Below are 9,830 nucleotides of genomic sequence, written 5' to 3'. Positions count from 1 at the left end.
CTGTATGACAACCCAAGACAATTCTGTAACTGTAAAGTTTAAGAAGATCATAGCGAAAGTATTTTCAATAATTTGCTTAACTAAGCCATAAAAAGATCTGCATTTTCTGTACATTGTGTTTCTCCTTTCCCTCAAAATAACTAAAAAAAAAATCAAGACATTTATTTTTTTTAAGATTTTATTTTTTTATTTATTTTTAGAGAGGGAAGGGAGGGGGAGAGAGAGAGAGAGAGAGAGAGAGAGAAACATCAATGTGCGGTTGCTGGGGGTCATGGCCTGCAACCCAGGCATGTACCCTGACTGGGAATCGAACCTGCGACACTTTGGTTTGCAGCCCGTGCTCAATCCACTGAGCTATGCCAGCCAGGGCAAGACATTTATAATTTTATATTTCTTTTTTAAATAAATAACATCCATGTCATTTTTTATAAACAGAGAACTGTAAACTGTACTTTGAGTTAAACTGAGAATGTGTAAATCTTATTAAACCAATTTACAAATGTCTCAACAGAAAAATACAATCACATAGAATGTTTTTCAAAAGGTACAGAGTCTTATGGTATTAAATAGAAATTTTGAAAATCAATTCACCCTATATTTTGAAGTCATTATTTCAATCCATATTGGGAACTTATATTGTGTTAGTTATGACTCATAAATATTAATGACATATATCACTTGATATACTTTTTTCCTGTTTGTTTGCTTTTTAAATAATTTGCTGTTAACTCTCTTATGCTTAGTACATTCCAGGATATCTTTCTGCTTCTTCAGCTCTGTTTTTACCAGAATCAAGTATTAGCCAGTGATATAAGATATAATACACTATTTTGACTGAGTTTACATTTAATTATATAGTATATAATTCACATATGTCATATATAAAAGCATATATACCCATGATATGTGATATATAGCATATATGCTACATACCCACATATGTACCATATATACATATTATATATGCATGAGACATATATAATACAATATCTATATAGTGTGTGTGTGTGTATATATATATATTAGTCCTTACTTAGAAATACATATATTCTTTTCCATCACTTTATAAAATATGAGAGAAAGTTTAAGACTCAAAATAAAATGACATAATTTCAATAATAAAGATCCTTATCACTGGTGCCTCTATTCTCCAATGTTTTATAAACATAATTTTCTACTCTGATATAATCTAATCGGCTGAGTTAATTACATGTTAAGTCTGTGAGAAAGTTCTTGAATTAGTATTTTTTTTAGTTTTTCACTATTGGTTTTCATTTGCTAGAGCAAAATGGACACCTATCAATTACTTCTGCAAATGTAGTTTTTTTGCCACTATCAGTATGGGTATTTAGCACATTAATAATTATTATTTACTCTATTATAATTAAGCCTGATGCCTTTATTATAGCTCATCTGAATTCTACAGCTTGCTGTTACATTTCTTCAACCTCTTACATAGCAGTTTAAACATTTTAGATCCAGCGAAAAGTAATTTCTTATGCACATGTTTACATTGTTCTGTCATTTTCCTTAGGTATACTTTTCTAATTGAACCTCTTGAAGGAAAGTCCTCTTGCCCCAGATCCCACTTGATCTTCAGGGCAGTTTGGGGTTTAACTTAACCTGCCAAAGGTGCAAAAGTTAATCTAATTTAGGGCAATGGTTCTCTGCCTCCCCCAAATTAAAATTCCGGTCATGCAATGTAATAAAAGGTGTCCCCGTAGCAAGAAAAGGCTTTGCCATGCATATAGTAGCAATGTCTAAATAGACAAGTTCTGGTAAATTACCAAATGACCCAAATATGAAAGAAATGGAAAAATCTGTCTACAAATGTTTTTTCCCTTAATTAGAATATGTGAAAATGCAATTGCCACTCATATATTGAAACAGTATAATTCGAGATAATATTTTGGGCTTTATATACTCTCTTACCAAGTATTAACAGAACTACTAAAGTGAAAATTAAAACTGACATTTTTCTATAATGTTACATTCAACTTCAACATCATTTTATCTGTGGATGTCCAACAGCTTACTGCATAGAGATCTGGGGGTTTAAAGTCAGATCTAGTGTTCAGTCCTGACTCATTTACATTGAGCAAGTTAATCTTAGTTTTCTTACCAAGAAAACTGGTGGTAGTATGTGGGGAGTGGGGAATAATGAATAATTCACAAGGTTGCAATGTGAGTGAAGTCAAATAACGCATATAAACTGCCTAGCAAAATAGTGGCTTTATAAGAAATCTTTGTTGTTGCTGGGGTTTTTCTTTCTTTTTGCTGAGTGACCTTCTTGAGACATTTACTTCCTTCCATTAGCTGTTGTCAGTTAATATTGATTTACAAGAGACAATTTTCTCAATTGATAACCAATACAGTAACTTTCAAAATAAACATCATCTTCTTTAAAACATTAAATGGAAAATACCTGGGAATATTGATCATTCTCGTTCAAGATATTTATTCCCAAAATAATTAGAAAACAGACTCTCATAAACTACTTACAGAGTTAGGTGACATGCAATTTTTTTAAAAAAATCAAATTTCTCAACTATAATATTTTTTTAGAAAATGCCATCAGGTGGAAGGTGGGTAGGATAGGGAGAGTAATGGAGGGGGGGATGGGGATAACTATAATTAAATAACAAAAAATGCCATAAAAATAACGATTATAATAGCCATTTATCTATATCATGAAAAAAATGCAAAGTAGAAAAGTTGTTGACTGGGGTGACAGCCAGGCCAATTGAAAGACTATTGTTTTACTGAATATGTCTCATATTTTTAACAGTTTCATAAACTTCTATTTGTAATCATAATACTTTGGCTTTCTCTAATTATTGAGTAATCAGCTTTACCAAATTTGACCTATTAGCACAAACTGACTTGAAAACAACACTGTAGAGAACACTATTTTTGTTAGGCTTCTGTGAAATATGATTCTGAGAGTATGTTCTTCCAAGTTTTACATCAGTTTATATATTAACCTCAAATAATCTTATTCACATTGCACAGGTAAGAATAATCCATTTTACCCAATCACTTTCCATTGTTACACAAATAACAGCAACTATAAAATTTTCCCTATAAGTACAAGATAGATTGTGGACTATATGTTAATGGAAAAAAATACAGTAATTTTTTTTAAAGTAAACAAATTTGTGTAGTGGCTGGGTTATCATACTATTGCTGTGAGTTCCTGTTTCATAGTGCCAACACAGATAGGTTCCAGCTCAGTCACAATTATTTAAGGATGTGATTGGAGAAAACAATGTGTCCTCCAATATGTGATAGAATATGTGTCATTGTACCTAGGGATAAAAGTTCTCTATTCAAGTAGGAAAAATCACAATTTCAGTAGTGAAGTTACAAGGGAATAGAAGTACAAGTTTCTCCCTCTGGGGACCATAATCTATTTTGAAGAAGGGAGCAGGAAAGAAATTACTATTAGATCTTCTTATTTAATTCTTGGCCCATTTCAGTTTTTTTAATCACATTGCCTAGGTACGCATAACTCTAATTCTTTCTGAGAATGCACTACCTTCTGGGCAAGTTATAGGTACTTATTTGTTCTTTTCTTTTGCTTCCTTAATGTTCATTGATTGCCAGCGTAAGTTTTGAAAGAAGGAAACTGGCTACATCTGATTCTAGAGACTGACCAGGCCCACCTACTCCAAAACTTAAATCCATTTGGCTACTTACAGCATTGGTTCTTAGAATATGCTTTCAAGATTAAGTATTACCATGTTTTAGTTACAATAAAAAAAGTAGAGGAGAATTATATTTGTTCAGTCATAACAGTTGAACAGTAAAACAGAAAGATGTTTCTGTCTCTTAAAATTATGTTAGTCAACTTCTTTGCTGGTCTACCAATTTAGTTTTTCCATTCCTTAAACATTCCTTTCCCTTTGAAAAAGCAGCATAAAACATACATAAGATAATATAAATGTCATAGCTCAATTAGTTGTACCATTTTACAAGAACTTACGGTAATTATTTGTATTAGATTATAGGAAGAAAAAACATTCTTATTTTTACCCTAAATTGTTAAACAGCAAGTGATCCTAATCTTTGGCTTGTAACTGGAAGAATATAGTTTTAATTTCCCTTTATATGAAGCAAATATCCCACTTTTATTTGTCTCCATAAAGAAGATGGCATTAAAATGCATGGCTTGCTTAAGTGGGGTGGGAGAATGCATCAGAGGGGTAAACAAGGCAATGTCAGGAAGAGAAGGAAAGCCACTCTAGATATGCTTGAGTAGTTGACACTCTAAATTCTAGCTATCAATTAAAAGAATGTCAGCTCTAAAAGATTTCTACATACCAAGACTATACTTTGGGAAGAGAATACAATATCATTTTAATTGGTACCTCATTTGTTTTCAGTCAATAAGTACCTAGTCTACTATGCTATTTTAAATTTATTTACATAATATTTAAGTATATGCTAACTATCCAGTACATAACTATTTTCATAAATTTTATTTGTGTATATTAGTTTATGTAACCCTAAAATATCCCAAGGTTTTTATTTTTTTGCCTCATTTTACCCATGAGGCAACTGAATATCAATGTTTTGTCCAAGTTCATGGAGTTAGCTCAAGGCAATTGCAAAGACTATTAGTCAATGTGTGATGACACTCCTAAGATGACAAGGGCAACCACTGCTAACTACAATCAACTTAAACTCACTTATTTTTTCACTCAGCACACTTAGTTTCTATTATTTTTAGGAATATTTATCTCCTATTTCTGCTGCAGATAATTTTTCCATTTGGACTTTATAGACTGCTGAAAGGCCATGAGTATATTTTTGTTCTCTATATAGTCATACAGACAAACTTTCTCCCAATGCTGACAAGAAGCTAGTTGGCTTACTCAATAATAATTTATTTTAAACAAACAAAATCTCACTTTTCTTTACCCTTGAGTTTTCTACATATTAATAATAATAAAAGTTTTTAAATTTTTTCTCCTGACCAAAGACCACCCCCCACCAAATAAAAAAGAAAGAATCACTAAAGAATGCTCAGACCATTTTTGCATTAGATAAACATGTGGAATAATAAAGATGTCATATTAGCTACTTTGTCATACCCTTATTTCTCTCTCTCTTCCTCATTCTGCCTCTCTCCACCTACCCTCTCTCTCTGTTGCTTTCTCCTCTTTCTCTCTTTTATTACTATGATTTTTTCTTGCATTTTTCCAAATGATCAATAAATACTAATGAAATATAAAAACTTGCTGTATTATTTAAAATAACAATCTGCTTGATCAAAATGCATTTGATCATTTATTTAACGATATATTTATGGACAGTAGTTATCAAAAAGATATCTCATGTTTTTAACTTGACCTTTAGTGAGTTATTTAACCTTTTACAACTCAAAAAATAAAACCACCTATCTCATGGGTGAGGGGTTCTTTTTTGAGAAAAGATTTTTTGAGGATTTTATATACAATAAAAATGCAATATTTCTAAATGTTTGGAGTATTATAAATGTTTACTAAATGTTGTTGTTTTTGTATTTGCTACATCATAAATATCTTTCAGCAAAAGGACATATATTTGGCAAAATGAATTAACATCAAAATCATAACCACATTTTCATAATAACCATAGGATAGGTTGCAATTAACTCATCTGATTGCCTGAACTCTTGGCTAATGAGACTATCTTAGGTCCAGTTAGTTTGGCTCAGTATAGCCCAGTCTGTTTGTTGCATCATGAGCCAAATCATAACCAGGATGCAAATGAAAATGAGGCCAGAGATTTGTCCCCTAAGTAAGCTGGATCCATAATGAGTATGCCACCGTTAAACCCAAGTGAAAGCCATTTCAATTCAATGCAGCAAACATCTCTTGAAAGATTATTATGAGCCAAGTATTGTGGTAATATAGAATTCAAACACTAATAAGCTCTGTTCTTTTACCTTGAAGTGTTTATGGTCAATTGGGAGACAGATGGATAAATAGATAGTGCATTGTAAATAGTACAATGAAGACCCATACAGTATGCTGTGTAGAAAACTGTAGAAAAGGGCACACAACCCAGCCAGGAGAATGAGGTAGAGACATGTGTGTGAGCAGGCAAGGGTCAGGGAAGACTTCCTGGAGAAGATAAAATTATTGTCAAATATCATCTTAAAGTGTACTTACCTTTTTACAGAAAACAAGATGACAGTGTTTATGTACTAATAATTTTCAGGTGTATTTGTTCTCATTCAATACACTTTCCCAATATTTGAATTTTTGATATGCAATACTTGTAAATCTATAGAATTTCATGGTCATCACAAGGGGCATGGCCCCTTAGTGATTAAAAGATAAGTCCCATATTATAAATTGGTTGTTATATAAGTACAAAACAATACAATACTCTGCATTTATGTTGGGATGTGTGCAAAGTGAGCCCACTAACAAGCAAATCTGTGTGATTTTTCTGACCAGAGAACCCATCGACATGGGGATGTTAATGTATTTGAACAAACATCTGTCAGTGTATAATTAGAATGGAAAATAAATAAAAGCAAAAGACTCCACCATAATACAACAGAGCCTTTCCTCACAAAAAAAGACTTGATTGTAAATGATAATTTCATATTTGTTTTTATTAACTCATTCATCTTAGTTTGACAAGCATTTTTTCCATATATTGTATTACATACAGGTGATTAACATTTGAATCACTTCTGTCCTCCTCTCTCAAGGAAGCCATTGTTGGTCAGGCTAAGCACTGAATGGACACATGTCCACACTAACACGGGAAAGTTGTAAAATGAGAGGAATCCAGGAATCACTTTTCCATCCTTGTTCGTATCTTCAGGAAGAAATATTAGAAGGTAACTTGTTCCCCCAAGACCTACCATTATGTAACCTGGGTCAACAATTCCCCACCTCAGCTGGCTGGCCCTTGTTACTACCTATGGTCTGGTAGTGCTGTATTGTGCCTGGTTTGCAGCAAGCACTCTGTTGATGTGCTATATTGACATCTATGAATCCTTGCAAAATACAAGTTTAGACAGGACATGGACAAGTGCCGCGTGTCATGCTGCCCGGCTCCCACCATTCAATACCACCTGTTGACTGCAGACAATAACCACATTATATCAGAGTATATTCAAAACAAAGACTTTATAGAGGAGGGAACATTACTTGTACTACTGTAAATGTTACTATGTGTAAAAACACTTCTGTGTTTAAATATTAGGTTTTTCCTTTAAAAATTCTATTTTCTTTATGTAAATATCTCTTGCAAGTTTCAGAAATAGATTTTGCCTCCTAAACATACAGATGCCTATTTGCGCATCTAAAGTTTGCCTGCACCTAAAACATACCCTCTTTTTACTACACACATATCCTCCCAGTGTCTTTCCCCAGAAAGGAACAGTCAGCAAAGAACAGGATTACACTAAGGACGTATCTGAAGCATGAACTTAAACTCTAGTTAAGAAACAAGAGATACATTAATTGGTATGTGTATAAGGGCCATTTTTTCTCAACCAAAAATTGGGCCCTGTTTGGAGAAAACAGGACAGAATGCTTTAAATCAGATGATCGTGAACATTCTGAGGCACATGGGCAGCACTGATCAGTGCATGCGGGAGGAAGAGACCACATATAGAAAAAAGATCAATGGATAAAGAGAACATTGCAAGCTGATGGTCAGGCAGGGCTATGAGAGAAATGGGAGGGCAGACTGGCATGAAACACTTGAACATCTCAGAGTCTCCTACTGCTCTATAGCTAGTCCTAAAACATAGAACAAAATGCAATTTTTTTCTTATACATCACTAATTTTTTTCACATAAAATTCTCTGAGAACATTTAGAGACAAAATATGATTCAGATATCCTGAGTTAACACGGTGTGAAAATCTAAACAAACAAGTAATGTTATGCGGAAATTATATTGCTTTAAAATGATGAAATGTATTTCATATAAAACAAAGCTGCTTAAAAAACAACATAAGAATACAATTTTCTACTAAGTTGTCTGTGATATGGAAAACAGATATCATATAACATTATTTTCTTTATCAATATATAATTATGAAATAATTTACAATAATGCTGTTATTGATTTAACTTCACCCATGTGGCTTCAGAGGATATTTATACTTTAGGAATGAAATTTAACTAAGTTATTGGATGAAAATTGCCATTAAGCAATCCTAATTAGAAAACAGATGCTGAAGTGAAGATCATGTTTTATCTTGGGACTGCCCTGATCCCAATATAGTTGCCTTTTTAATAGATTAATGTTGCTGTGGCAAAACAATTGGGAATAGTTCCTATCAATTCTATTTAAGTGAGCCTCATGCTTCAGCATATGGTAAATAAAACACATCTAGATTTCCCTTGAAGTACTCTGGTAGCTCACAATTTCAATCCAAAAGTAGCAGAGTTAACAGCTGGAATGCTAGGTTAGAAGCTGTGGAGGTATGTATGTGGGCTTGCCTCGTTGTGTACTCACTAAAAAGAAAATTTGTGAAAGAAAAAAGGAAGGAAGGAAGATGAGAAGGAAGGAAGGAAGGTGAGAAGGAAGGAATAAATGAAAGAAGAATTAGAGAAGCGAAGCGAGAATACACAAAAAAAGAAACATTGGCAACCAGAGATGAATATGCAATCATATCTCCCTTTGAAGAATAATAATAAAGAAAATATTGTGCTGTTTATTGGGTTATTTCCAAGGGTAAAGACCTCCTTGTTGTGTGCTAATTTATTCACTTTCTGAATAAATTTCTGAATAGGAGGTATTTTATCCTCATTTTGCACATGAGATGACGTAGACTTGCAAGGATTAAAAACATAAAGCCAGGACTTGAATCCAGGCAGTGTAGTTGCAGATTCTGTGCCATTACTCGTTATGTATCTCAGTATACTTTCAAATGTACTTAATGTGGACAAAATAAATATTTTATTTATTTTATAAATAAAATAAAATGGAGGGACATGTTAGATATTTCACTGCAAATTACTCCTGATCTTTGAGGAAGGTAGCTGGCAGAGAGCTTGAGATTTGCAGCCCCGCTCTTCCTTGCCCCTTGGGTCTCAGTCTGCAGTTATGCCACCAGGTGTGCTGCACAAAGCAGGCACAATGACTGACCTAAGGTGCAAAGAATGCACCTATTGTGAAATAAACAAAATAATTCCTCTTTACAAGTTGAGAACAACTATGTTTGGGGGTTTAACTCTACCATCCATGTTAACAGATCCCAATAAGCAAAGCTAAAATGTAGGCTAATAAATATAATTACTTATAATTTAGCTGACTCCTCTGAATTGCCAAACCAAATTTTAGCTCTGGGAACATTAATAACAAATTGAAGAGTCTAGCCAATTATCTTTCTGAACTTAATTTTATTATTTACCTAAGAAATACTTTGTCCCATTTTTGTTGTATCCATGAAAAGTCAGTTTTGTAAGGTCAGATTGGAACTATTAAGAGACAAGAGTTATCTTATGCTCCAAATCATTGGAATATAACCAGAAAAGAAGAGCTATAACAGTTCTTATGATAAATAAATGCAGGGGCTTTGAAATCAGAGGACTCAGCAGATACAATTGCTAAATATGAGACTTTGGAAAAGCAACATAGTTTTGTTAGGTCTCAGTTTATTTATATGGAAAATGGGTGACCACAGTAACAATATACAAGATTATATGAGATGAAGTTTTCACATTTATAAGCAAGTTTTCCAGTGGTTGATGCCTATGCACTGGATATATATTGTGGTTCTTCTGTTTTCTCTTAAAGTTTATGGTCAAAGAATTAGAACTCCTTCTCAAACAATACTTGAAGGCAAATGGCAGCAAAGACTTCAATTTT

This window comes from Phyllostomus hastatus, unplaced genomic scaffold (genome assembly GCF_019186645.2).
Source record: "Phyllostomus hastatus isolate PE091 unplaced genomic scaffold, TTU_PhHast_1.1 phas_contig_37, whole genome shotgun sequence".
In the NCBI taxonomy this organism is placed as follows: domain Eukaryota; kingdom Metazoa; phylum Chordata; class Mammalia; order Chiroptera; family Phyllostomidae; genus Phyllostomus; species Phyllostomus hastatus.
This window is presented reverse-complemented; position numbering follows the sequence as displayed.